Consider the following 27,589-nt stretch of genomic DNA (forward strand, 5'->3'; position numbering starts at 1 on the left):
GGTAGCACGCATCATGAATTTGTTTCCAGATACAACATCATATGTTTCCACACCAACTTCCCAAAGTTTCTTCAAATCATCTACTAAGGGTTGCATGTATACATCAATGTCTTTACTAGTGCAGTAGGTCTTGGAATAAGTAAAGACAACAAAAAGAATGGCTCTTTCATACACTTCCATGGTGGAAAATTATAGGGTGTCAAAATTATGGGCCACATACTATAGGTACTGCTCATGTGACCAAATGGATTAAATCCATCTGTTGCTAGTTCAAGGAGGAAATTTAGACAATCTTTTGCAAACCATGGGAATTCCGCATCTAAGTGCTTCCAAGCTTTTAAATCAGCTGGATGTTACATGACAGTATCATTATCAACGCGCTTTTCTTTATGCCATCTCATATCAGTAGTAGTCTTCTTTGACATAAACAACCTCTGCAACCTTAGTATGACAAGAAAATATCACAACACTTTGTGGGAAAATCTTTTTCCCTTTTCCATCATTAATTTTCCATCTTGTTGTGCCACAAATAGGACAATCTTCCCAATCTGCAATGTCTTTCCAGTACAATGTACAATCCTATTTGCATGCATTATACCCTAAACCCAAGTCTCGCAATAAATTTTTTGCATCATAATATGACTTAGGTAGTGCATTGGGTTCAGGCACAGCAATTTTCAACAATTCAAGTAACATGTCAAATGATTTATTGCTCCATTTATTATAAACCTTTAAATGGAGCAACTTCACAATAAATGACAATTGTGAAAATTGGGAGCATTTAGGGTAAAGCCATTGTTGAGCTTCTTTTAACAGTTTCCCAAATGAATCATCTAGCATTGTGTGGTTGACAAAAACACCGTTGTCACTTGCACTCTCCAAATGATCAATAAAATTACCAAAATCATCTAACATGCCATTGATAACACCATCTTCTTCCCTATCGTTGTAAGACATGTCATTGGCATCAAGATCATTTTCATTCCCATCAACATGTCTTCCATATGTAAAGTTAGACGGCTCTCCATGATGAATCCATGTCGTGTAGAATATATCAATCCCTCTAAGAAGTAAATGTTCATACACTTGACTTTGATTTTGCTTATACACATTCAAGAAATCTATACATGGGCATGGAATATCACAATGACTACCCAATTTCTCTTCCACAAATTTCATAAAACTCTTCACCCCTTTGACATATTGAGATGACCATTTTCTAGCATGCATCCAACTCTTATCCATGTTGCTATAGATTCAAAAAGTAATAAATTGTTAGATATATATATAACTAATAAACAAAAAAATTGAGACACTTACATGTTTTTTCAACTATAAGATCATAAATTAAAATGTCAGTTCCTCCCAAAACAATTTAAGAAGTAATGTAATATTTAACTAAACAAACAAGAAGAATATGAAAATATTATATCAAAAATGTAGTACTCAATGAGAGATTAAAATATTTGTCTCAACAAAGGTGAGTGTGGCTTAAGGTAGCTCATCTATTAATCAATGAGAGATTAAAATATTTGTTTCTATTTAATATATTTAAATCCAGTCCTACAAGTAAAGGAAAAGTGAGAAGAATAAAGAAAATTAATGAGCAACCTTGGAATGGACAAAGAAATGGTACATTTGATGCAGTGAAGAAAACTAATCTTGGAATGGAAAAGAGGATGTTCTGCAAAAATGAAGCTTAAATGCAATCAACGTCTTGATGATACAAAGTAAAAAAATCTTGGTGAAAAATCTTTCTTACTGATTCCTGAATTCCAAATAAAGGTATTCTTAGCATGTATTCTTTCCTTGCCTCCTTAAAATTAGAAATAAAGGTGATCTTAATACAAAGATAGATTTTTTTCTTTCCATATTCCATAATATGCTTTTTGAAAAGATAAATAGAACATAGGTGGTATTATTTTAAATAATCAACAAAATTAAAGATTAATGAATTCATGGCAAATTGAGCGGACAGTGCGGACTATAAATTTAAACTGTCTGAATCATTTTATATGACACTATATTACTTGTCCTGTTCTTATCTCTTTATCTCATAAACCTTTAATTTATTTGAATGCAATTTATAATAACTTATATTTGACATATATATATATATATATATTAAAACACAACATATTTTATATCTCCATTTTGTTGAAAATATCTGCACGGAGATTGGGCTTAAAATAGAATTAGTTTATTGCACCGAGAAACAAAAATCAAAAAGGTTAGTAGTTGGGTTCAAATGAGACAGGTTTCAAGAATAATTAGGAATTGCTTCCCACATAGAGAAGAAAACATAACAACAAACAAGAAGGCATCAATTGACTACACAATAGAGAAAGAAAGATGACAAGAGACAAATGAAAGGTGGGGCCCATTCTTTGTTTTTGAGATATATATATATATATATATATATATATTATATCTCCGATATTTGGAAGATAGATAGAAAGATGTGGTGTGATGATGAGAAAGAAAAAAGAGGTTTTGTTTTGAATTTTTAGCAATGTTTTCAAAACCTGACCAGACCGGCCGGTCGGACCGGCAGAACCGGGAACCGGGCAGCAGTTCGGTGCGGTTTTATAGAATTGGTTAACCGGGAGTCAACCCGGTCAAACCCGGTGAACCGTTCGATTTAACTAGAAACAGGTTGACTCCGGTTCTAAAGTTAGCTATAACTTTAAGGAAAAAGGCCAGGAAGAGCAGCTGTTCTCTGGCTCGAGCGTTGACTAGTCATCACTAGATTCACTACTTCCACTCCCGCTGCTCGTCAGACGACCTCCTATTTTTTTCGCGTTGAAACCCTAGGGGGAAGAGATTGGGGTTTGGGTTTCAATCCGCTCGCTTAGATCTGGTGAGGGTTTCGCTATGATCCATCTCTTTTGCTTTTTGTTGTTTTTCCCTTTTTTTTAGTTGATTTCTTGTTCAGAGTATTCTTGTGGGATTTTGTGCTGAAGAACAAGAGGATGAAAGTTGAATGTTCAGGTTTTTAACCTGTTTTCCAAGGTATTTGATTGGTTTTCTCGAGGATTAATCTGTGTTAGAGGCTAGGTATTGGCTGTGTTGTATACTTGTATGGTGTTTTGAGGATTGTTAGTGAACTAATTGAGAAAATTGGATTTTTAGCACTGATCTCTCTTTTGCTGCTTGTTCAGTGCTTTTTGCTCTAACTACACCCCCTTTTTAGTGTTTCAATCCAACCAAAGATGCTAACTTGTTTCATATTTCTGCATGGTTTATTTATAATTTTTTTATTAATTTTTTTAAGGGCTAGCGAGGAGGATCATGTCGATTGAGAACGGTTGTGCTTGGGCTTGATCTTTTTGTCCAGATCTAGATTGAAAGGTATAATTTTTAATTTTTAATTTTTTGTTATTAGATTGTTGTGAGTTTAATTTATTTGTGATGGTTTGGTGGTGAATTTTGACTTAATTTCTGATGATGATGATGATGATTATACAAAAAAATGTTGTCTTGTGATGATGATTATGGGAATTGGGTGAGTGTTTAGATTGTGATCATCTCTTAATTAAGCTCATTTTTAATTTTTTTATGGGTCATTGTACCAAAATTGCTATTTTTAATGGTGTGTTTAAATTGTGATTGGTTATGAGTCATTATCAATTTTGTAGTTCATTTATTATGATAATTGTACCAAAATTTTTGTTTTAGTGGCTATGGTTATGGGGTTTGGGGAGTGTTTAGATCATTATAACTAACGTTTTTAGTTTATTTTGTATGATAATTGTATAAAAATTTGTGCTTTTAGTGCATGTAGTTATGGTGCACCAAAATTGGATGTAGTTATGATTTTGTGAGTATCTTAACTAATTTTTGTAGTTCATTTTCATTTTGTATGATAATTGGACCAAAAAACTAGAGCTGTCAAAATAGGTCTAACCCATCGGACCGGCTTGCCCCGCTAACAAAAATTAGCGGGTTAGGTTGGCATTTTGTAGGCCCATTTGGAAGCTGGCCGAAACGGGTCAACCCGTTTGGGTTAGGGTTATGGGCAGAGTGGGGCGGGCTAGCCCGCCCCTTTAATTTACTAAAATTTTTTTTTTTTAAAATTATTAAATGAGGATAAATATTTTAGGTGCTTTATGTAATATCATGGTATTGATATATCTCTTATCTATAGTTGTTCAATTCATGTGGGAACTTTTGAATGTTGGGTTAATTGGTTAACTTGGTTGGATATGTTGTTATTTACTTGTTTTATTATTTTAGTTGTGTGATTTATTATAACCTCATATGTAAAATATTTTTTGAAATATGTCTTTTGTATTATGTTTGTGCATTAATAAATATCTTTTGGTTTGGTTTGGTTTATTAAAAAAAAATAATCAATATATAAATATATAATTTTTAAATGTTTTATATTTTTAGTGGGCCAGCTCGCTCAACCCGCCAACACATGGTGGGTTGGGTTGGGTTGCCATTTTGCCAACCCGCCAAATGGCAGACCGGCTAGCCCCCCCTGCCAAATGGCAGGTTTTGGTAGCCCGCGGGCTGGCCCGCCCCGCCGGCCCGTTTTGACAGGTCTACAAAAAACTAGTGTTTTTAGCTTTTGTGATTCTTCGGTTTGGAGAGTGTTTGGATGCTGATTCTTTTTCCATTTGTGTTGTGGATTGCAAATAGATGGAAACTATTGGGTCTTAATCAACACCGTCAAATGAAGTTGAATCTACTGAGCAAACTTCTTCTGATGTACATATCCGATAAAAAAAAAGATATTGCACGGAGATATGTAACTGAGGGGAAAAATTCTCACGGCGGAAGGATCTTCATTTTAATTTTTTCCAAAAGGAAAATGCAGGCAGGAGAATCAATCGAATGAAACAACATCTTGCCAGATCAAAAGGCAATGTTGATTCATGCAAAAAAAGTCCCTTATGATGTTCATTTTTTATTCAAGGATCATTACAAGAAAATGTTCAAAAAGACAAAGAAAAAAAAAGGAGTTTATGATGATATCGATCTTTATGGAGAGTCTATGCATGAATGCCAAGGTGATGATGTTTTGGTTGGTAAAAGTAGTACATGTGTGGAGATATCCTCTAAAGGGAAATGAAAAGCTAATTGTGGCATTGGGTCTTATTTTAAACATGGAGTTGGCGATCCTACCCAACCAACTATAAAAGCTTCTATGCAAAGTAAGGAGAGGTGGCATAATACTGATATGGAAATTGCTATGTGGGTTTATGATTCATGTATAGCATTGAATGCTGTCAATTCTCCATTCTATCAAAATGCAACTAGCAAGATAGCAAGTATGGGCCATGGGTACACAGGTCCTACATATCATGCATTGAGGGTCAATTTGTTGAGAGATTGTAAGCAACAAGTGAAATTAATTATCGATGATTTTTGAAAGACTTGGGCTGGAACAGGATGCACAATTATGGGCAATGGATGGGCAGATAATAGGCAGAGGTCATTGATCTATTTTCTTGGTATATTCTCCTAAAGGAATATCATTCATTAAATCAGTTGATGCTTCAGGTTTTATTACAGATACTCAATCATTATGTAATCTTTTTCTAAAATCATTGAGATGGTTAGTCCTCAAAATGTAGTGCATATGGTGACAGATAATGGTGCTAATTATAAGACAGTTGGAAAAACGATTGCAGATAAATATTCTGATATATATATATTGGTCTCCATGCGCGCTACTCATTGCATAAACTTAATTATGAAAGGCATTGCTCAAATGGCAACTATTGAGAGTTTGGCAGTTCTTGCTTCAAAGATTACAGTGTTCAGTTATAATAATAAGTTGATTTTGAATTGGTTGAGAAAACAACCAAAGTGGACAGAAGTTATTTGTCCCGGAGCTACTCATTTTTGCCACAACTTTTATTGCATTGAAGAATTTATATGACCACAGAGATTACTTACAATCTTTGGTTGTTTGTTCAAATTATAAAAAATTCCTCAAATTGCAAAAAGGAAAAGAAGTTAAGCAAATTGTTTTGGATGAAAATTTTTGGAAGAATTGCTTTATAGTTGTGAAGATTATGGGTCCATTGATACATTTGTTGAGAATTTGTGATTCCGATGAGAAGCCGGCAATGGGATATAAATATGATGGGATATATAGGGCTCGCAAGGGAATTAAAGAATTATTCAAAAATAAGAAGCAGTTGTATAAGCCTTATACTTCCATTATCAAAGAGCGATGGAATAGAACCTTGTGCACAAGGATACATGTTTTAGCATATTGGTTGAATCCAACATTTCAATTTAGTGAGCAAAACGTGTGCCAAAAATTGGAGGTTCAACGTGGTATACTTGATGTAATTGAGTGGCAACCTTTTTTTTAAATCAAGTGATTTAATGGAAGTGATGAGAAAATTTAGAGAAAGGCAGAAGGCTTTTAGTTGGCTACTTGCTTTAACTATTTGCAAAACTGCTACTCCTGGTGAGAATAAATTTGATTTTTTTTAAATCGAATTATATGATTGTTCACTAATATAGTTTTGTATTTTTTCATAGATGAGTGTGACACACCCCTTGCGTGTGTGTACCGCAAATGCACCGGGTTGTCGAAGTAATAAAGTACCCTGGTGAGTGGGTAGTCGTATCCACATGGAATAATGCTCAGAAGCACAAGAATTGCTATTTAACTATAGTGAAGATGATTTAAGAGTGGTGTGAATAATATCAATGCAAATAGAAATAAAGTAAAGAAGAAAGAGATGCAATGGAATAATATGAGAGGTAATCGATAAAAAATGGGGCACCCAGACATTGCTCACCCTAGGACTATTGTTTCAAGTGCAAGACCAATCATTATGTCTCCTAACTGATGTCTAATGAGTCGTGAAAATCCTAAGACACACGGTCCCAAAACTAAGGTCAACTATGACTAACCTTCACACTATGCCCACAACGGAAAGGGATACTCTCAACGCCTCACACTATGTGGGGTTGCATAAAGATTTGGGAACTCCAAGTGATAAAACATATTCCCTAATATAGATCTAATCTTTTGGTCTAGGAGAATGACCCCTAGTCACAATTAAGCCCCAGCACTAAGGATTACTTCAATAATTCACTCTGTTGCTCGCGCAACTAAGCCCCAGTGGAGTTTGTCTCTTAGCACTTCACTCTATTGTGACCGCAAAAAAACTCTTGGAACATGGAGGTAGGATAAATCACATCGAAAGGAAAAGGGGACGTTCCACTACCTCTCGACTCACCCTCTCGACCCTCTCCAACCTAGCTTTGTCTAACTCTTGTGATGTGTCACTCATCCACAGGGATTACAAAGATAGATTCTCAACTCTAGTGTCATTCTAAGGGAAAATCAATTCAACAAGCATTCAATGTTGGAACTCAATTAGAAACATCAATTAAAGAAATATAATGAAAGATCAATGAAACAAAATCATCCTAGGGTTTACAAGTCCAAGCACCCACTAGGGATTTAGCTCTCCATGGAGCAAGATACAATCAATAATGAAATTGAATGTAAAAGCATGCAATCCATAAGTAAAACCCCCTCATAGTTCGTATCAATGGTCTTGTGGAGTTGCCTCGTCTTCTCCAAGGGTTCATTCGTCAAGCCTAGGGCACACCTCGCCTAATCGATGCCGATGAAAGCTCCCTCAATAACTATCTTTCGAAGAAACGCAGTGTCAAAGGCCGTCGAACCACTCCAAAGACCTAGCCAAAGCCTCTCCAAACCATAGCCTCGAGTGCCTCTAAATATGGGGAAAAGATGAGAAAAGAATCCCCCAAAACATCTGAAATCATAGCTTAAATAGGGCTGGAATTGGGCATCCACACGAGCGTGTGGAATTTTTACACACCCATGTGAATTTCTATGATACCGAGTTTCTGCAAACTGTGAACAGTAACTGCTGCATTGATTTGCTACATTGATTTGCTATAATACTTCACCAAAATGCCCGAATCCACTCTTATCATTGAGGCCATATGAATGGGCACACATCCATGTGGTAGATCGCGTTGCATCTTCAATAAAAGCCACATTAACGAAGATCTTGCTAGTACTGCACAAATCGGAACACATGAGTGTGACTGCCTTTGTGCCCCTCCAATTTGTATGTTTGCTCGAGCATAATGGAGGTTGGCACACACTCACATGTCTTTGAGCACAACTTGTGTCTTCACGTTCATTCAATCCAGGACTTCATCAAAAATTGCATCCATGATCTACTTTTGGTTCCTTTCTTCCACACTTGTCTCCACAACCCTAATGCACAAAAGAACACAAATACACATGCATAAGCGATAAAATCTGAGAAAAGTAATGCTCAATGTAAGAAAATGATACTTCGGATTACTAATACACAAACACTTATCAGAGTGGTGGAAATTCTTTGGTTGTGATGTGCCTCATTTGCAAAAATTAACTATTAGAGTTCTTAGTCAAACTGCTTCTTCTTCTGGTTGTGAACTTAATTGGAGTGTGTTTGAATGTATACATACCAAAAAAAAGGAATAGATTGGAGCATCAAAGACTTAATGACTTGGTGTATGTTCACTATAATCTATGTTTGCAACGTAGGTATGACATTTATGGTTTTAATTTGGCAAGTACTCTTTACATGCAAATAATTTTTGTTTAATATTTTGTTTTTTTTTTATAGGTCATCTTCTAAAAATAGATCTTACGATCCAGTGGATTATGAATCGATTGACAAAACTGAATTTTTGGTCGTGGAAGAAGAACAAAAAGGAGAACTTGACTATAATGAATTAGAGAACATGTTGGAGAAGCAACCAACAGGTAGTGAACAACCAAGTTATCTAAAGGTTAAGTTTCTAACTCTTTTTATAACTATTAAGTATATTTAATTTCAATGCTTCATATTCATATTCATATTCATAACTATTAATTCATGAAATGAATTTTTAGGCGATGATAAACAAGATGATGTGATAATCACCGAAGATAGTGACCATGAAATAGTTAGTTTTCAAGGAATGACTAGCAATAATTTAGATGAAGAAGATTGGCTACCATCCCCACCTCCACCCCCTCCAAGAAATTAGATGAAGATGTTATGTTTTTTATTTGCTAAACCTTGTATTTTTCACGTATGCATGTTGTTGTGACCTTGTTAGATTTTCTTTCATGTTGCTACAAGTCTTGTGACAATGTTAAATTTTCTTTTCATGTTGTTGTGACTTTGTTAAAAAATTTTCATGTTGTTGAGACCATGTTAAATTTTCATTTATATTGTGACCTTGTTAAATTTTCTTTCTTTGTAATATTGTTAGATTTTCGTACTATTATTTAGATGATCTTCTTTAACATTGCTTTTACTATTTGACATTATGTGATTAATAAGGTGTAGTTTTTTGTCATTAGATTAAATTGGACATGGAATATATATATATATATATATATATATATATATATATATATATATATATATATATATATATATATATAGTATGTGAGTTTGGAATTTTGGAGAATATATATATAATTATTACATCATACGGTTCAACCAAACCAGGTTGTCCGGTCCAACCCCATGACCTGGTTGCTTGGCCGGTTCACTTCCCGGTCCGGTTCTTAAAACATTGAGTTTTAGGGACCTAGAAAGATAGATAAGAAAAGAGTATGCTAGGTTTGGTGAGGACCCTTGTAATTTAAAAAAAAATGGTATTAATTAATATTATAAAATAAAAATATATTTCTAATGAATTTATTTTACACACGTATATATATAATACTAAAGTTATATGTGTGAAGTAGATTAATTTTTGAAACATAATTTATTTATAAATTATAAATGAATATTATTGGATATAAATGTTATTTTAAAATGAAAAGTAAACATACTAGAGATATAGACTTTTTCAAATATATTAATTAGAATATTAAATGTATCTAGACGAGTAAGGATTGTTGTTCACAATAAACAAAGAGGATGTGTTAACCAAGCATGCCAAGCAACAAAAATGAATTGATTCATTATGATCATCTTATTTTTTTAATTAATATCACTGTTTATATATATATATATATATATAATTTCTAACTACTATATGCTTCTTCTCCTCCACAACTCTTCCTACCTATTTCTCTCTTTATCTCTAAAAAGGTTCAGGGTGTCCACCACAACACCAAATTAACAAGAACTCATTTATCCTCATGCACGTCTCCCTCCTCATCAAGTCCTTCCCCATCTTTTTTTTCTCTTATCGTAGGAACAAAAGCAAGTCAACATTCCCCTCCCACACATGCACAAACGCAAACATATATATATATATATATATATATATAATACTCTATAAAAGTTTCAGGGTGTCCCTAATGGAATCCACGTCCTTCACAATCTTTTATTTTAAGTCACTCTATAAAATTTCAACGAAGATGAACAACATATTCGGTGAAATGAGTTTTTTGTCTATAATTAACCAAGTATTATATATTGGGAATGACTATGATTCATATACATATGCATTTATTGAATATCATGAGCTTCACAGCATGCATCCCTCGTCATCAACAATCCTGATGAAATTCTTAAGAAAAACACTAACAGATGAAGACCAACATACATACTTCTAGTACTTAACTCATAAAATGAAATGCTTATTGCTTCTACAAACAAGGTATGAAACTATTTTTAGACCACAAACATTAACATTATTATAGATAAGACCAACCACTACCACCACAGCAAGTTGATCACTTCTAAATCTACTATTATTAAGACAACATATATACATTATTAAAGCTCAATTATGAAGAAAAAAGAAAATTTTGAAGAGAATGAATAAAAAGAATGCGGTCAATGGAGGACCACATCCACATCATAGGAGTGTTGTGTGTTCTATCCTCTATGATAATCACAATAGAATATAAAATATAAGGATCACTAGATTAGCTTTGGAATGTAGCACAACAAACTAAAATTTAAGAGTATGAACACAAAATTTGTGACTCAAACCTATCAATGTTTGTCCAGTGAGAGTAGGAAAGTCAGCAATATTGGCATATAAGCAAACATTTAGCAGGCATCTTGCTACAAAACATTCTAAAACATTAACAAAATAGGATCAATGCAAGAATTAACAAAACAGAAAACTACATAATTTTAAGCACATAATGGCATCTCGTAAACAAGAATCTAAAAGTGGCAAGGCAGCGAAGGCATGAAATATTTAGTGCAAAAAAATTTACTCAAAGAAGTACCTCAAGGGTTGACACTTTCGCAGGTAACCTTCAGACCAAAATTGAAAAAGAGAAGACTATTAAAGAGATCCGCAAGCAAAAGCAACACAATGGGGATCAGAGATTGAAAACCCTATATTTTGGAGAGCAATGAGCAAGAGGAGAGCAAATATTGAAAGAGGGCCAAAATTTAAGAAAGGAAATATATTTATTTTAACTTTTTATATAAAAATACAGATTTTAAGTGAAATAAGACTTTTTATTTTATGTTGAAGAGCATATTGCAACTCTTGCATATTTAATAAATAGTTTAGATATTTAATTTTGTTATTTGTTAGTTTTTATTTATTAAAAAAAGATGTGATGAAAAATATGAATAGTTATATTAAACTATTTTTTAATTATAATATTAAATTATTGAATGATATAATTATATTTAATTCAATATTGGCAGATTCTTTGAACTACAAAAACAAATGTGAAAATTTACAATGAATTAGACAGTTAGAAATAAAAGAGTAATGAGAAACAAAATTTTGAAAAGATAAAATTATATTAATGTTGACTCTATTTATAATGTTAATAGACTATGAGGTTCTTCAATCATCTTTTTTATAATAATAATAATAATAATAATAATAATAAATAATAATAATAATAATAATGTCCGATTGATTTGTCTTGGTCCCAGATGACTTCATATATACATCCAACTCATCCCATTGGCTTTTTTCTTTTTTATATTTATGTTTAAGCAAATTAAATTAATGTTGGATTTGATATTAATAGTTCTTATAATTTATTATTGTCATTTAAAGTTGCAATAAACTTTGATTTAATCATTATTATGTTAACTTTTCTGCAATATATATCTTAATGGTAAAAATCAAGTTGTTTATTCAATTTTTCCTTAAATGTTTCTATAATTGGCTAGCTATCTTGGTTGCCAAATTGATTTAATGTTGATTTATTTTTAAAATTAAATGTGTATAAAAATCACTTAAGGTAGTGTTTGGTTAGATGTAGTTGAAAATGCAATCGATTTCAAATTACAATGTAGTTGTAATTACAGTATTTAAAAATACAAGGATGTTAAATCTAGTGTTTGGTTTGATGTAGTTGGAATGCTGGATTATAAAATTTTGTGTTTGGTTGGAGGGATTTATAAATATGGATTTGATATATAGTCATCTAATGTAAGATTACCTTATATTCAATGATCATTAGTATTTATTAATTATAAAATAAACAGTTATATATATATTATTATTTTTATTAAATTTTGGTTGTATTAGTTTAATTTATATAAATATTTCTATAATCAATAAAATAATTTTTAAAAATATCAAACCATAGAGAAATGAATATCTTTCAGTAAATATATTTCATTTGTCTAATATTTATGTTAAATATATTATGCTTATCCCTCTAATTTAGTTTAGCCCTAAAAAATATTTATAAGCATATATTGTGTAGTTTTATGATAAAAATAATATATTAAATTAATAAATTTCTTCTTTGGAATAACCCATAACATATTTTCATTTAAAAATAAAATAATTAAATAATTAAAAATGATAAATTATCTTATTTAGGATAAAAACTATATATTTTTTGAAATTTAAAATTAAAATAATTGTTTGGATATTATTTGTAGAGGATTTAAATTTAAAATAACACTTTTAAATATATTTAAACTGTTAACAAAATGATAATATTTACTACTATATATATTTGATAAATGGCTATAATGATGATTAAATAACCAACATCTGAGACATATTGTATAAATTAAACTCCTGCACTTGGAACTAAGCCCAAATTGGACGTAGTTCAAAATCCATCAAATCCTTATGTCATTGTAGTCCAAACTCCTTTAACTTTTTCAAATCCATCTAAACAAACAAAGAATTTTCAATGATTTTGTAATTCTAACTACATGAAATTCCAAATCCGGTGAAACAAACGTCACCTAAAATTAATGCACATCAAATTAGAATACCTTTTATCTACGATATATTTTGTAGAAAAAAATGTTTTTTCTTTACTTACAAAAACTAATCATAGCGCCTAAAAATCATTCGTAGGCCATGATTTTCCAGCGAATAGGAAATGTTTGGCGCCTCATAACGTTTATTTTCCCTACGAACTCAAAAAATTGTAGATAATGCAACTATATGCAAACAAAACTATTACCTACATTTTACAATTCGTGGTCAAAATTGGAATAACTTTTCGCTACCATATATTTCGTAGGAACAAATGTTTTTCATTACTTACAAAAACTAATTGTAGCTACTAAATATCATTCGTAGGTCATGATCTTCCCACAAATGGGAAATATTTGGCTCCTCATAACGTTCTTTTGCCCTACAAAATATATAAACTATAGATAATGGAACATACTTGTACCTACAGTTTCTTGAGCAAATGAAAACAAAACTATTATCTACGTTTTAAAATTCGTGGCCAAATTTAGAATTTCTTTGCGCTACGATATATTTCGTAGAAAAAAAATGTTTTACTTTACCTACAAAAACTAATTGTAGCTACTAAAAATCATTTGTAGACCATGATCTTCCCACTAATGGTAAATATTTTGCGCCTTATAATGTTTATATTGCCCTACGAAATATAAAAATTGTAGATAATGGAACATACTTGTACCTACGATTTCTTGTGTAGATGAAAATAAAATTATTACCTACAATTTAAAATTCATAGTCAAAATTAGGAATTTTTTGCGCTACGCTATATTTCGTAGAAAAAGATGTTTTGTTTTACCTACAAAAACTAATTGTAGCTATTAAAAAACATTCGTAGGCCATGATCTTCCCGTGGATGGGAAATATTTGGCTCCTCATAACGTTTATTTTGCCCTATGAAATATAGAAATCGCAGAGAATGGAACATATTTATCTATGAAATTTACTATGTAGTGAAAAATAACATAGAGAATAATCAAATTTCTTCTAGTAAAGTGAGTTTTTATAAATTAGCTCACTTCCTCCACTTTAGTAGAAATAGTGTTGAAGTAAGTTTAATTCAAAATCCACTTTAGACGAAAGTGGGAGAAATGTCACTTCCCCCACTTCAGGACGAATGAACAGTAAAAATCGGGTAAGTCAGACTACTTACCCCCACTTTCCCTCACTTCATTCCAAATGAACATGCCTAAAATTCATTTATTAATTTTTTATTATAAAATTTAATCATTATAAAATATATTTTATAATTAATTTAAAAGATTAATGTTAGTAAATATTTATTTTTAATATTAACTAAATTAAATTTTGATTATAAAACTTTTTCCCCTACATTTTCTCTAACTTCAAACATAATCAAAATTTTTTTATATATATATATATATATATATAAACTATTTTACTGTTTTGGGTAGTACTATAAAACCTCTTACACTATGAATTAACTTTTTTTTTTCCAAAATCTAAAAATTATGGGTTCATATCATACTGGTCGCGTCATTGTGGTAATAACCTAATTGTAAGACATCTAATTCGTCTCCCTCTTAATGTATAGTTGAGACCTAATAGAATGGCTTATCCATATTTAAAATAAAAAATTATACCCATGGTTTGTCCACAATTTTCAAAGAAGAAACATCGTAATGAAAACTATAAAGATCGATTAAAATAAACTCTCATCGTCCAATTGCCTAATACAGTCAAAAATAAAAAATAAATAAAAATAAAAAGTCCCCATGACTTGAGTGCCACATCTCCAAATCATGCATCAACAAAATCTTTTTCTTTTTTCTTTTTAACTTTTTTTTTTTTTTGTTTATTTGAGTGTCCCTAGTCTCTGTTGAAGAAAATGAACAATATTATTTATGTGGAACGCACAATCGGAATGCTTAATCTAGGAAGTAAATAAGATGATCATTCTATGAATATATATATATATATATACATGGAAGGCTTAAACCAAATATTGGACATTCTTTAAAAGCATTTTACAGTTAATTTACCTAAAAGTTTTAATAAGAATCCATTATAATTATTCCTTTTTTCTTTAAGAAAGAAAGAAATTCATTTGTTATTTTTGGCAAAATATTTTTTTCAATTTAAAATGATCAAAACAAAATTAAAGTCCCACATCTCAGTACAATTATTTATAAAAGAAGTAACTTGTAGCTCCCACATAAATAGGTATATAATTCTCTTTATGTAACTAATGCTTTATATATATATATATATATAATGAATCTGCTCTTCTATGCATTTATTTGTCTTTATATCTTAGTTTAAACTAACAATAAATGAAAAAATAACATCTCCCATATTATAGGCGGTGAAACCAATAAACAAAGGAATTAACTACTCAAGGATAACAAGCATCTTCAGCTATATTTTTCATTATTAGTGATGATATTATTTAATTAAAAATATTTTTTTTATGATTTTACTAAAAAGATGTGGGATTAAAAGAATTATTTTCAAATATTGAGTTAGAGAGAAAAAAAAATTATTTGAGATAACAAAAGTTTTACTTAATTAATATTGATAAAAATTAAAATTTAAAAATTTACGTTTTCAAATAATAATCATAAATTTTTACTATTATCGATATTTTAAAATTAATTATTAAATATATTTATGTAAATAATTATTTTTTTATAAAATAGCTAAATGTTACCCATCCAACCATGTGTGAACCGGGAACAATTACTATCCACTAATCAAATGAGGTGAACATTTAATAACCGATTTATGTTTTATTTTACACTATTAGAAACAAAATGGCTTGATTCTAATTATACACAGCTAAGACACATTATATAAATGCCTCATCCCTCAAATATGATTAATTTAGGTTGTGCAACTTTGGATTTTTGTTAATAATATAAAATATAGAGGGAGAAGTGACAAGCCCAAGTACTTAGGTGCTTACACACACCGGTAACATTGAGGTTCCACTCTTACGTTTTTACTTGATCAATATAATGATTGAGCTGTAAATCTGCTTCCACAGTGAAAGATCCATGGTACTAGTGTGTCCAACATATTTTGACAATAAGGACAATGTCAACTAGATCAAAAAGCCTTTTAGCTAATAAATTAATATATTTAATATAAAAGCAATTATATAAAGAATTATAAATGTTGCAAAATCAATTTTATTTATTTATTTTGCTTCAGCCAATTAAGATTGTTAACGAAAATTTTCCTTATAATTCATCTTGAATGGTTTCCCAAGCAACATTAAAACAGGACAAAAGCACTGTTGGAAGTTCCAAAGCAAGGTCTTTGATTGCTTTGATTGCATGATTGAGTTGGAAGGGGATCCCTCTTTCTCATTCTCATCTCTCCCAAGAAAACCAAGTGTTTTTTTTTTTCTAGAAACCGAAGCCATTTTGATATAAAAAAAATTATATCAATGCCAGCTTGTAAAAATAAACAAATTAATCGAGAACCTTGAATCATTGTTTTGGAAAAGAGGCCAACCCAATCCTCTATTTGATCGGAAAAATAAACTATTAATTTGTTATAAAACTTATTATTAATAAAAATTTGTGCAAATCTTCATTGTATTATTAAATCATATTGTTTATAAAATATTTAATGAAAGTTTGTTTCTCTTTTAATTGATATGTGGTTTATCCATTTTTTTTAAAAAAAATTAGGTTTTTGTTTTTATTACTTTGATGTTTAAATAATTTATTATATTTTTATAAAAATATTTATTTGAAACATACAAAAATGTTTTAGAAATGTGCTTGCTGAGTACTCGTTAAATAGAAAATAATTGTAGGCCTGTATAGATCAAAACAAAAAAGTAACAAAAATAATGATAAATATAAAAGATTGGAGGAAGAATGAAGAGTAAAGATGTCTTTTTATGAAAACAAACTAATTTTCATTTTAATTAAAAGGTGTTTATACTTTAACAAAAAGTTTATTTATTAGGAACCAAGGCATAGCTTAGTAGTTTCCTACTTTGCTTGTGTTTGGGATGTCTCGAGTTCGAAACCTCTCAGATCACAATGCAAAAAAATAAAAATGTGTTTGTCGCCAATTTGTCAAAAAAAAAAAGTTTATTTATTTATTTATTTTTTGAAATGTTTACGTGTAGTCATTAGTCATTTTAACAAAATAGATGCATTGATTTTGATTGCGCATATTTATATACAAAATTTTGTATTTTTCCAAGAGTATACAAGCAATCATATGTTTTAAAAAAAATTATTTTGATTTTGACTGCATAGGCTTACATGCAAAATCTTAAATTTTAATTCTACGATTTACACATAAAATTTAATGTTATTTGAGTATACATGCGATTATATGTTTTTATCAAAAAAATTAATTAATTTTGTTTGCATGGATTTACTTGTAAAATTTGGTATCTTACACAACTATTTTTTTCTGCAAAAACAATTATTGATATGCGCATAATTCAACGTATTTTTATATTATTTCGTACATTTAATTGACATGTATTGTATTGTGATATTTATTTGAAAAGCAATGTTTAACATGATGTAAGAATTGATTAAAGGTCAAGGGTAATTCATAATGAGCATGAGAGAGCTAAATGAAATACCTTTGAAGCAAAATAAGAAAGAAAAAGCTCCCTCGACATTAAGAACAAGAGAACTAACCAAACAAAACACTTTGTTGTCCCCTTACGACAACTTTATGGCCGCAAGACTAATCTAGAGAACCTTGCAGGCACATTTATGCCCATGAGTAGGAGCATAATAGTCAAACAGCGGGACTTACGGACAAGGCTTACGCTTCTAAGCCAGGGCATAAGGTTCATCCAGAGGAGTTTAAGAGGAGGACATACACCTATAAAAGAGGTCGCAAGCACCATCCAGAGAAACTTATAGTCCAACACTTACTATTGTAAGATGGACCATAATACAAAGATGAAAAACTTTACAAAGGCAGAGCTTATGGCGTAAGATGACATAAGGCACGCGACCCATCATCTCTAGCTCCTTACAGCATTGTTCTTACACTTGTAAGGGGCTAAGTATAAAAGATTCTACTAAAGATTTTATGGCAGATTTTTGGAAGTCAAGCAAAGGAAGGAGAAAAAGAAAAAAATCTAAGGTCTTTCTAAAGCAATCATCGACTTGGAGGGTTTCATTCACAGTCTAGGGCATCATCGCAACCGTTAGGATGAGTTCTCGGCGGCGTTTGTGGAAGATTTATTTCGTCCCTTCGAGGCACCGAAGTTAGAGGAGTTTTAATGATTTCATTTTCTTTATTGGCATTGATTGGATTATATGATTGTTCTCCTCTAATAGAGAACTAAACTTCATGGTATTTGGGCATAAATAGATTCTAAGGATTACTTTTTTTATGACATTGGTTGATGGCTTTGAAGCTTATATTGATTGATCTATTGTAATACTTTGATGTACTTGTAGAGAGATCCACCTAGTATAAACATACCACAATTGAAGGGAACCATGAGTCCGTGTAGAAATAGGGCACTTTGGGATTGAGATCTCTCCCCGTGGTTCTTCCGAGTGAGTGGACATTAGGATTCCAATCATAATGCAATCGTAGGAAGTGAGCATTAGGAAGAGATTCCAATCTAACTTCAATTTATATAGGATTAGGATCAATAGCCTTAAAAGAGGGATTGACTACTCACTGGATCCATGTCTTCTCTTGATAAAGTTCACCGAGTGTAATGCAATCATAGAGTAGTCCGTATCATAGCCGTACGGGACTAGTTATTGTTCACTTTGAGAAAGAGGATGATATGATTTAGGAAATTCTCTCGGTTCAACCATATTACAAAATCTTGTGCAACCTTCACTGAAACTTAATTAAACCATAGGAGAAATCTATGACTGAATACCTTTTTTACATGCTTGACTTGCCATGATTTTACTTCTAATTTACTTCTTAGTTTTTGTTCTAAATTTAACACCCACAACTTCTTTTAGCTTAGTTAATGAACCTTGAATTAGCAGTAGTACTCTTTAGTTTCTCATGGAACAATACTTTGCTTTTTACCACCCTATATTACTTGATCGGTAAGTGCACTTGCATTTTAAAGATCGCATTAGTCCCTATCAACTATTATTTTATTCCAAGCCTTATAAACAAAACTTAGTATTTTTTTAAGGTATGCCCCAAATTACATTTATAATTTCATATAGATATAAACAATTTTCAATATAAATAATTGAGTTTTAAATGCCAACCCCCACCCCTCAACTTTACTTATTTATTTACTTTTTAAATGTAGACAAGCCACATGCCAGGGATATGTATAAACATAGAGTTACTACCATAACACATGATAAGTGTTTGTGTATAAGTATTACTAAGTATACTTTTCTTACATTGAGCATCACTTTTATTAGATTTTATGACTCATTCTTATGTATTTGTGTTCTTTTGTGCATTTAGGGTTGGTGGGGACAAGTTTGGAAGAAAGAAAGCAAAAATAGATCATGAACGCGACTTTTGAGGAATCTTTTGTACTGAACAAGGATTAATGCACATGTTGTGATCAATGGCATGTGGGTGTGTGCCAACCTCCAAAAATGTCCAAGTGAATCTACAAATTTGAGGGGCACAAAAGCAGTCACGCATATGTGCTCCTACTTGTGTAATTTTGTCAAGAACTTCATCAATATGTTGAAAGTGTAGATGCGACATGATTTACTACATGGATGTGTGCCCAATCATGCAGCCTCGATGAAGAAAGTGAAATCAAAAGTAATGTAACAAATCACTGTAGTAAAGGACTGTAGCAGTTACTATTCACAACACGTAGAAAATGAGAAGCCTAGAACTTCACACGCCCATGTGGAATTTCCACAGGGGCGTGTGAAATCCCGATTCCAGCCCTTTAAATACCACTTCGCAAGTTTGTTTTGGGGATCTTTTGCATATCTTTTGGAGAGCGCGGCTAGGGTTTGGAGAGGTTTTTCTGGGATTTTGGAGAGTTTTTACGGCATTCGATATCGATTTCCTTCGAAGGAGAGTTATTGAGGCAGTTTCCGACGGCTTTGATTTGGTGGGGTGTGCCTTAGGCTTGACGAAGGAATCTTTGGAGAAGAAGAAGCGGCTCCTCAAGACCATTACCACGGAAAGCAAGGGGGTTATCTATATGGAGTTTTTGCATTCACTTTTGATTTCATCTTTGATTTTGTATTGCTCCATGGAGAGCTAAACCCCTAGTGGGTACTTGGACTTGTAAACCCTAAGATAATTTTGTTTCATTGACTTCTATTATGTTTCTTTAATTGATGTTTAAATTGAGTTCCAATCTTGTGTTTGTTGTTGTGATTTTCCCTTAGAGTGACACTAGGGTTAAGAATCCATCTAGGTAACCTTGTGAATGAGTGACACTTCATTTGGTTAGACTTAACAAGATTAAAGAGGGTTGAGAGGTGAGTCGAGAGGTAGCGAAACGTCCCCTTTCCCTTCCGACGTGATTTATCCTACCTCCATGTTCAAGAGTTCTTTGCGGTCATGATAGAGTGAAGTGCTAAAAGACTTTATACTCTACTGGGGCTTAGTTGTGTGAGCAACAGAGTGAAGTGTTAAGAAATCCTTAGTGTTGGGACTTAATTGTGATTAGAGATCTTTCGCCTGGACCAAAAGGGTTAGATCTAAATTAAAAAATAGGGTTTATCACTTGGAATCCCTAGAGCCTTAATCAGTCTTACACAGTGTAAAGGTGTTGAGAGTATCCTTTTTCGCCGGGGCATAGTGTAGAGGGCTAGCCACTGTTGACCTTAGGTTTGGGACCGTGTGTCTTTGGATTTCCACGACTCATGAACCTCAATTAGGAGGCATAATATTAGTTTTGCACTTGAAACAATAGTCCTAGGGTGAGCATTGTCCGGGTACCCCATTTTACCTTTGGTTACTTTCTCCGATCACTCTTGCTTGCTCTCTTTTCTTTCACTTTCATTTTATTGTCATTAATAATTTGAATCACAATCATCAATCGATTTCACTTTAGCTAAATAGCAATACTATTTGTTTCTAGACATCTATTCCCTGTGGATTCGACTACCCACCCGTTTTGTACTTTATTACTTTGACAATCCGTGCATTTGCCGTACACACACATGCAAGGGGTGTGTCAACACATATGTGCCTTTATGCTACATGAACTTGAGGTTTGAATATACTTTTTAGCAAAAACATGAATACTTTACGCAGAGGACTCGGTGCAAATAAACAAAAAAAATTGATTCCTTCCAAAAACAAAAAAAAAATATCCAAAATGCTGAAAATTTAGAAAAAAAAAATAGTTTTATGAAAAGAACACCGCCGAATTGAGTGATACATAGCATATCCCTCCAAACCACAAAGGATCACTCATGGTGTTTTTTTCATCCTCTTTCTTCTTGTCCCATTCCACGCACCCACTTTTCCCTTCCTTTAAAATACCACCCTCTCACCATACCATTCCACATAATTAAATAACAAAAATGAAGAAGGCTTCATTCTATGAGTATCTCCTCACTTTACTCAAAATCAAAACAAGTCTGTCAATCTCTTCTCCTTCAAAACACCCTCAAGACCATCCCAAAAAACAATCCAATGGATGGAAATGCATGCCTTACATAATAGGTACATATATTCATGTATTTCCTCTTATATATATATATATATATATTAGTTAGAATGTTATTTTATGTATGTGTTTGATATTACACTCATTTACCACCTCTAAAATAGAAAAATGATAATCTGTTTACCTCCAATGAGAGGTTGAAGGTTCAAAATTCTCTCACAACAACCGTTGTTGAAGGTTGCCACTTATCCATATTTATTAATGGATATATATATATATTATGCTCACTTTTTCTTCGTGAATGAACATAGGGAATGAAATGTTTGAAAAGATAGCATCAACTGGATTAATAGCGAACTTTACAGTATATTTATTGAGCCATTTTCAAATGAAACAAGTTGATGCGACAAATTTGGTGCAAATATTCTTTGGTACAACGAATTTTGCACCTCTTGTTGGAGCTTTTGTCGCAGATGCTTATTTGGGGAGGTTTAGAACCTTGGCTTATGCTTCCGTTACTTCATTTTTGGTACTTTGACTACTTCCTCATCCTGTTTAATTTGCATAAGAATTTTATTTTATTTTTATTTTTTATTTTATTTATTTATATTAATATTTTGTGAGAATTCCTTGGTTGGTGCTTTGTTTTTTATGTTTGTCATCTTGGCTTTTGTTATGGCTTTTTAAAAGCAATAACAATGCCGACTAGTTTTCTTATGATTAATTCTTGGAGTTCTTTTTAATTGGCAAGAACATATTATATATATATATATTAAATATAAAACTATTAGAAAGTTATGATTTTATGGTGTTATTTTGAGTGTAGAGGATTAAATTAAATTAGAACATATTTTATATTTCTCTTCCTTCTAAATAACATATAATAAGACCAATTTCTTCATATTTTTTTATTCTTTAAAATTCATTTTTTTAATTTTGCCTTGTATGTGCTTTATGAATTATTAGCAAATATAATTCTTCTTTTAAAAGAACCTTTTTTATAACATACTCTGAAAATAATCATCTTATATATGCATATTAATTTAATATTAGAGGATTATATGAATAATATTGACGGTTCACTAATCTTAGTATATATATATAATTACAAAAAAAAAAAAAAAAAAAAAAAAATTAGAGCAATATATTAACATTTTGAAATAAATAAGTTACTCAACATAAAAACAACAACAACATTACAAATAATAATAATACAAATAAATAAATAAATAAGACAATATGTGATACAAACTAAATGGTCCATTGAGCTGTCTAGAAACTTGTCCTATAAAACATACAAAAATTATTGTGAATTTGCAAACCCTTTTAGCTACATATGAGGTTATTTTAGTAAATTTAAAAAATATATTTTAAATATTCAAAAAATAAAATAATAGTATGTAAAAGACCACCAATGATTTGTGATGTACACGGCCAGACAGGTATAGCACTTCTTCATTTGTCATCATAAGCAACAATATAATTGTTACTCTGACCACAGTATATATATATCAACTTGCATGATGTAAATAATTAAAATTAAAATTATTATATTTAATAGCATAACATATATATATACCATAATCAGTGATTTGTCCCTTTCAAAAACTTTAGTAATGTATTTATATATATTGGAATGAGGATCTTAATCCTCCTTTACAAATTTCAGGAGCAGCTCGTCCCTAATTAAATAATAAAGTAAAAAAATTTATAATTATACTCCAAACTAATTTTATATCATTACTTATCTATTTTATAATTGTTTTTATATTATGTAGATTACATATTATTATAACAATAATTATTATACTTTTGACAAACTACATCAAAGTTGCCTTCTGTGTCTAAGCGATAATTAATTCATTAATTTTAGTTAGATATATTTTTGTCAAATACACTTTTTGATCGGTGCATTTTTTAATTCTTTTTTCCGTATATAGCTTATATTCCCACTAATGTAATTTCCATTACGGATGGACAAATATTTTTATCCGCCGATTTATTCAATGCTGGAATACGAATATTTAATATAATCCCTATGTTTTGAGGGAAATATATAACGTTCTTTAGTTGACTGAACTTATAGTTTTCTTATATAAAATTTATTTATTTATTTATTTATTTATTTTTTTATTTATTTTTGCTTCTATAGCATCTACTTTCGGTCCAGAAGATAACATGGCTTGTCAAGAAGGTGCTACATAAGAAAAATAATATATTAGAAATGTATGTCAAGTCGGCAAAAGTAACCTTAATGAGCATTTTTCATCTAAACAAAATAGTTGTATTGGACTTTCTAAGAATAAAGAGAAGAAGGCATTTAAATAATTTTTTTCCCCATCCAACAATGTATAATAGTAATATAACACAAGGTGCTTGCACGCATGCATGCAGGGAATGGTTGCCCTAACCCTAACAGCAGTAGTCCCTGAACTGAAACCACCAAGCTGCACAGATGCAGCAAAACAATTAGGCCAATGTTTAGGGACCAAGCAAAGCTCAAACAGGAGCTCTATACTTCTCCTTAGCTCTGCTGGTTATCGGCGCAGGTGGTATTCGGCCATGCAACCTCCCCTTCGGCGTCGATCAATTTGATCCAAATACGAAAAAAGATCAAGAAGGCCTCAAAAGCTTCTTCAACTGGTACTACTGCACTTCAGCTGCAGCTCTAGTGATTGGCCTCACTGTTTTGGTTTACATTCAGGATAGCATCAGTTGGACAATAGGATTTGGTATCCCTACAGGGTTCATGCTATTCTCTATAATATTCTTCTTTCTTGGTATGAGGCTCTATGTTTATGTCCCCCCACAAGGAAGTATCTTTTCAGGAATTGTTCAAGTTTTTGTGGCTTCTTTTAAGAAGAGATCCCTTAAACTTCCCTCTCCTCATGATTTGAAGCTGCAAGAGGCTTTGCTTTATAATCCTCCTGTCAAGAATGATCGAGTCATTAAGCTTCCTTTAAGCTCACAGTTCAGGTCGGTGCTTTTTTTATTTCATGTTTCTTTTATACTTGCATGCATCTCCATAAATCCTATTAATATGTGTGTGTGTTTCGTTGTATTGTTTTTGCTTTAAAAAATATGTTGCATTTATTTTGTGCTTTTCATTGTTTTGATCTCCAAAAATGATTTTGAGCTTACTATATGAAGCATATGATTATTTTATCCATCTTTCATGTGTTAGCCACGCCGCATATAAAGATAAATTATTTGTAACTTAGTTTGTTGTATATACATACATGGGCAAAAGAACTTGATATATAATATGAATTTTATTAACAAAACTTCAACCAAGTCATTCAAGTATGAGGATGATCTAACACAGCGAAACATATTAATTAAACTAAATTCTTTATTTTACCAAATTTTTATTTAAATGATTAATATATATATATATATATAGTCTTTTACCAAGGTTAGCTGCTAAATATCATAATATTTGGAATCACAACTTATGATTTAGATCATTAAGATGGAGTATATATAAATAATCTTTTTCCACTTTGTTGTAGTTTCTTGAACAAAGCTGCAATAAAGAGTGAGGATGATGAAATAAAGGTGGAAGACAACAGTCCAAGAAACCCATGGAAATTATGCAGCATCCAACAAATAGAAGAAGTGAAATGCTTGATCAGAATCATTCCCATCTGGTTCTCAGGTATCATTTGCTTCCTTGCAATGGCTCAACAATGGACATTCACAATCCTCCAATCCCTCACAATGGATAGACACCTTGGCCCTCACTTCCTAATCCCTGCAGGCACCATTGCCTCCATTTCCCTCATCTCTCTCACCATCTTCATACCCATCTATGACCAAATCTTTGTCCCCTTAGCTAGAAACATCACTCAAAACAGATAGTGGAATCACACTATTACAAAGACAAGGAGTAGGTCAAGTCTTCTCTATTATGGCAATGGTGGTTGCTGGTCTTGTTGAGAAGAAGAGGAGAGCTTCTGCTTTGTTTCATGGTGGCATCAATGGCTCTTCACCATTGACAGCCATGTGGCTTGCACCACAACTTGCCTTGATGGGCATTGCAGAAGCTTTCAACGCAGTTGGTCAGATTGAGTTTTATAACAGGCAATTTCCTGAACATATGCAAACTCTTGCAAAGTTCTCTATTCTATTGTAGCTTGGCTGGTTCTAGCTATTTGAGTAGCTTTCTTGTGACTATTGTGAAGAAGGGAACTGGTGGGAATCAAGTTGGGACTAGTTGGTTGGAGGATAACCTTAATGTTGGGAGATTGGACTTATTCTACTATGTTATTGCACTCATGGGAGTTGTTAACTTGATCTACTTTATGGTTTGTGCTCATTTTTATCATTATAAAGGTGTTCAAGTAGTTGAGCTTGATGAATTTAAGGGAAACAAATTTATTCCTTAGAATTTGTAAGGAAAATTTTATTTCATCTTACATAAAAATGTATTTGTTACATCTTATATAAAATAATTCAAGTGGTGTTTGTTTGGTTAGTTGGATTTGAAAAAGTTAAAGTACTCCTAAATTCGTTGTTTTGTTATATGATTGGATTTAGAACTACGACCAAGTTGGACTTACTTCAAACTACTAGATTTTAAATGCTAAATGAAGCTTCATGTAAAAATCACGTGAGGCTTAAACGGGGTTAAAAGGGATTCTCATTGCAAAAAATTTTAAAAAAATAAAGAATAAAAAAAAACATGAACATTGATTGGACTAATGACAAAATAGAATTAAGTTCAAATTTAATAGATACTATCTCTGAGATGAGAGATTTAGAATTAAATATTAATACTTGTATATACTAGTTTACTTAATATATGTTCAAATTTGTTACCCTAATATTTTTTTTTTAATACAAGGATCCAAATAAATAAAGTAAATTTATTAAATTAATTTGATGAATGATATTTTGCATAGTTATATATTAAAATAATTTAATATGTACAGAATCATTTACTTTGTAATTAATAAAATCTAATTGGATATTTTGTAATTAGTATAAACTAGTAGTCATCGAAGGTAGATAAGTAATTATTGAAGACAGAAGATAAAGAATGGAGAAATTTATTCAAACTCTATCTTCAAGAAAATTATGGCAGATTAGTATCATCAATTTGTTGTAGAACAAGATCCAACTGAAGGTATAGAGGGCATGTGCTATATCCACAGATTGGAAAATAATTGGTCAACAATTATCGACAACAAGAGATGTCACCTAATCTTAGAAATGAAAATAATGAAGTTATATGTTGACCAATATATTTATCCCCTATATTGTTTCTTTTTCTAGTTTGGTCTCATAAATCCCCAATACTATCGCATAAAAAGAGTATACGCTTAGGCCAAAGAATACCATTTTGGAGACTACAATAGTAAATATGCCATCTAAAGAACTAATGATCCCATTTCAAAGTCCATAAAGCTCTCCAGAAGGGATTGGATGATATTGGTAAGCAAAGACTTGAAAATATGATGGAAGATTAGGTTTGAGGAGCCTAGTTCTACAATTGTAAAATAATAGCAATACTATTGTAAAACCATGGGCTTAACCCCTGGTTTAGTCTAGTGGTTTGCATTAATATTGTATGGTTTTACTTTTCCTATTTTCAAAACCATGGTAGCCCCTTGGTTTTTTTAAGTCTTTTCAAGTCTTGTCAAGTTATAGGAGGAACCCTTTTCATGTCTATATAAGGGACTCTCATCCTTTATTGTGAACATCAAAGTTTGAGAAAAAAAAATCAAGTTTTCTGTAAACCCACCTCCTTCTCTCTTAGCTTCTACCTTTTTAGTTTTATCACAACAGGTGTTCACATTCTATAAATACATAAAATCAAATATATGTTTTTCAAATCTATATTTACATATCCCTCCAACCAAACACAAGATACTATAATTCAACAAACTA

The 27,589-nt window shown here is 31.5% G+C and overlaps 1 pseudogene; it reads left to right on the forward strand.

Moving 5' to 3' along the window:
- Positions 1-21,611: 21,611 nt before the first annotated feature.
- Positions 21,612-26,085, forward strand: LOC120257113 (annotated as a pseudogene).
- Positions 26,086-27,589: the final 1,504 nt, after the last annotated feature.

This window comes from Dioscorea cayenensis, unplaced genomic scaffold, assembly GCF_009730915.1.
Source record: "Dioscorea cayenensis subsp. rotundata cultivar TDr96_F1 unplaced genomic scaffold, TDr96_F1_v2_PseudoChromosome.rev07_lg8_w22 25.fasta BLBR01001881.1, whole genome shotgun sequence".
Lineage (NCBI taxonomy): Eukaryota > Viridiplantae > Streptophyta > Magnoliopsida > Dioscoreales > Dioscoreaceae > Dioscorea > Dioscorea cayenensis.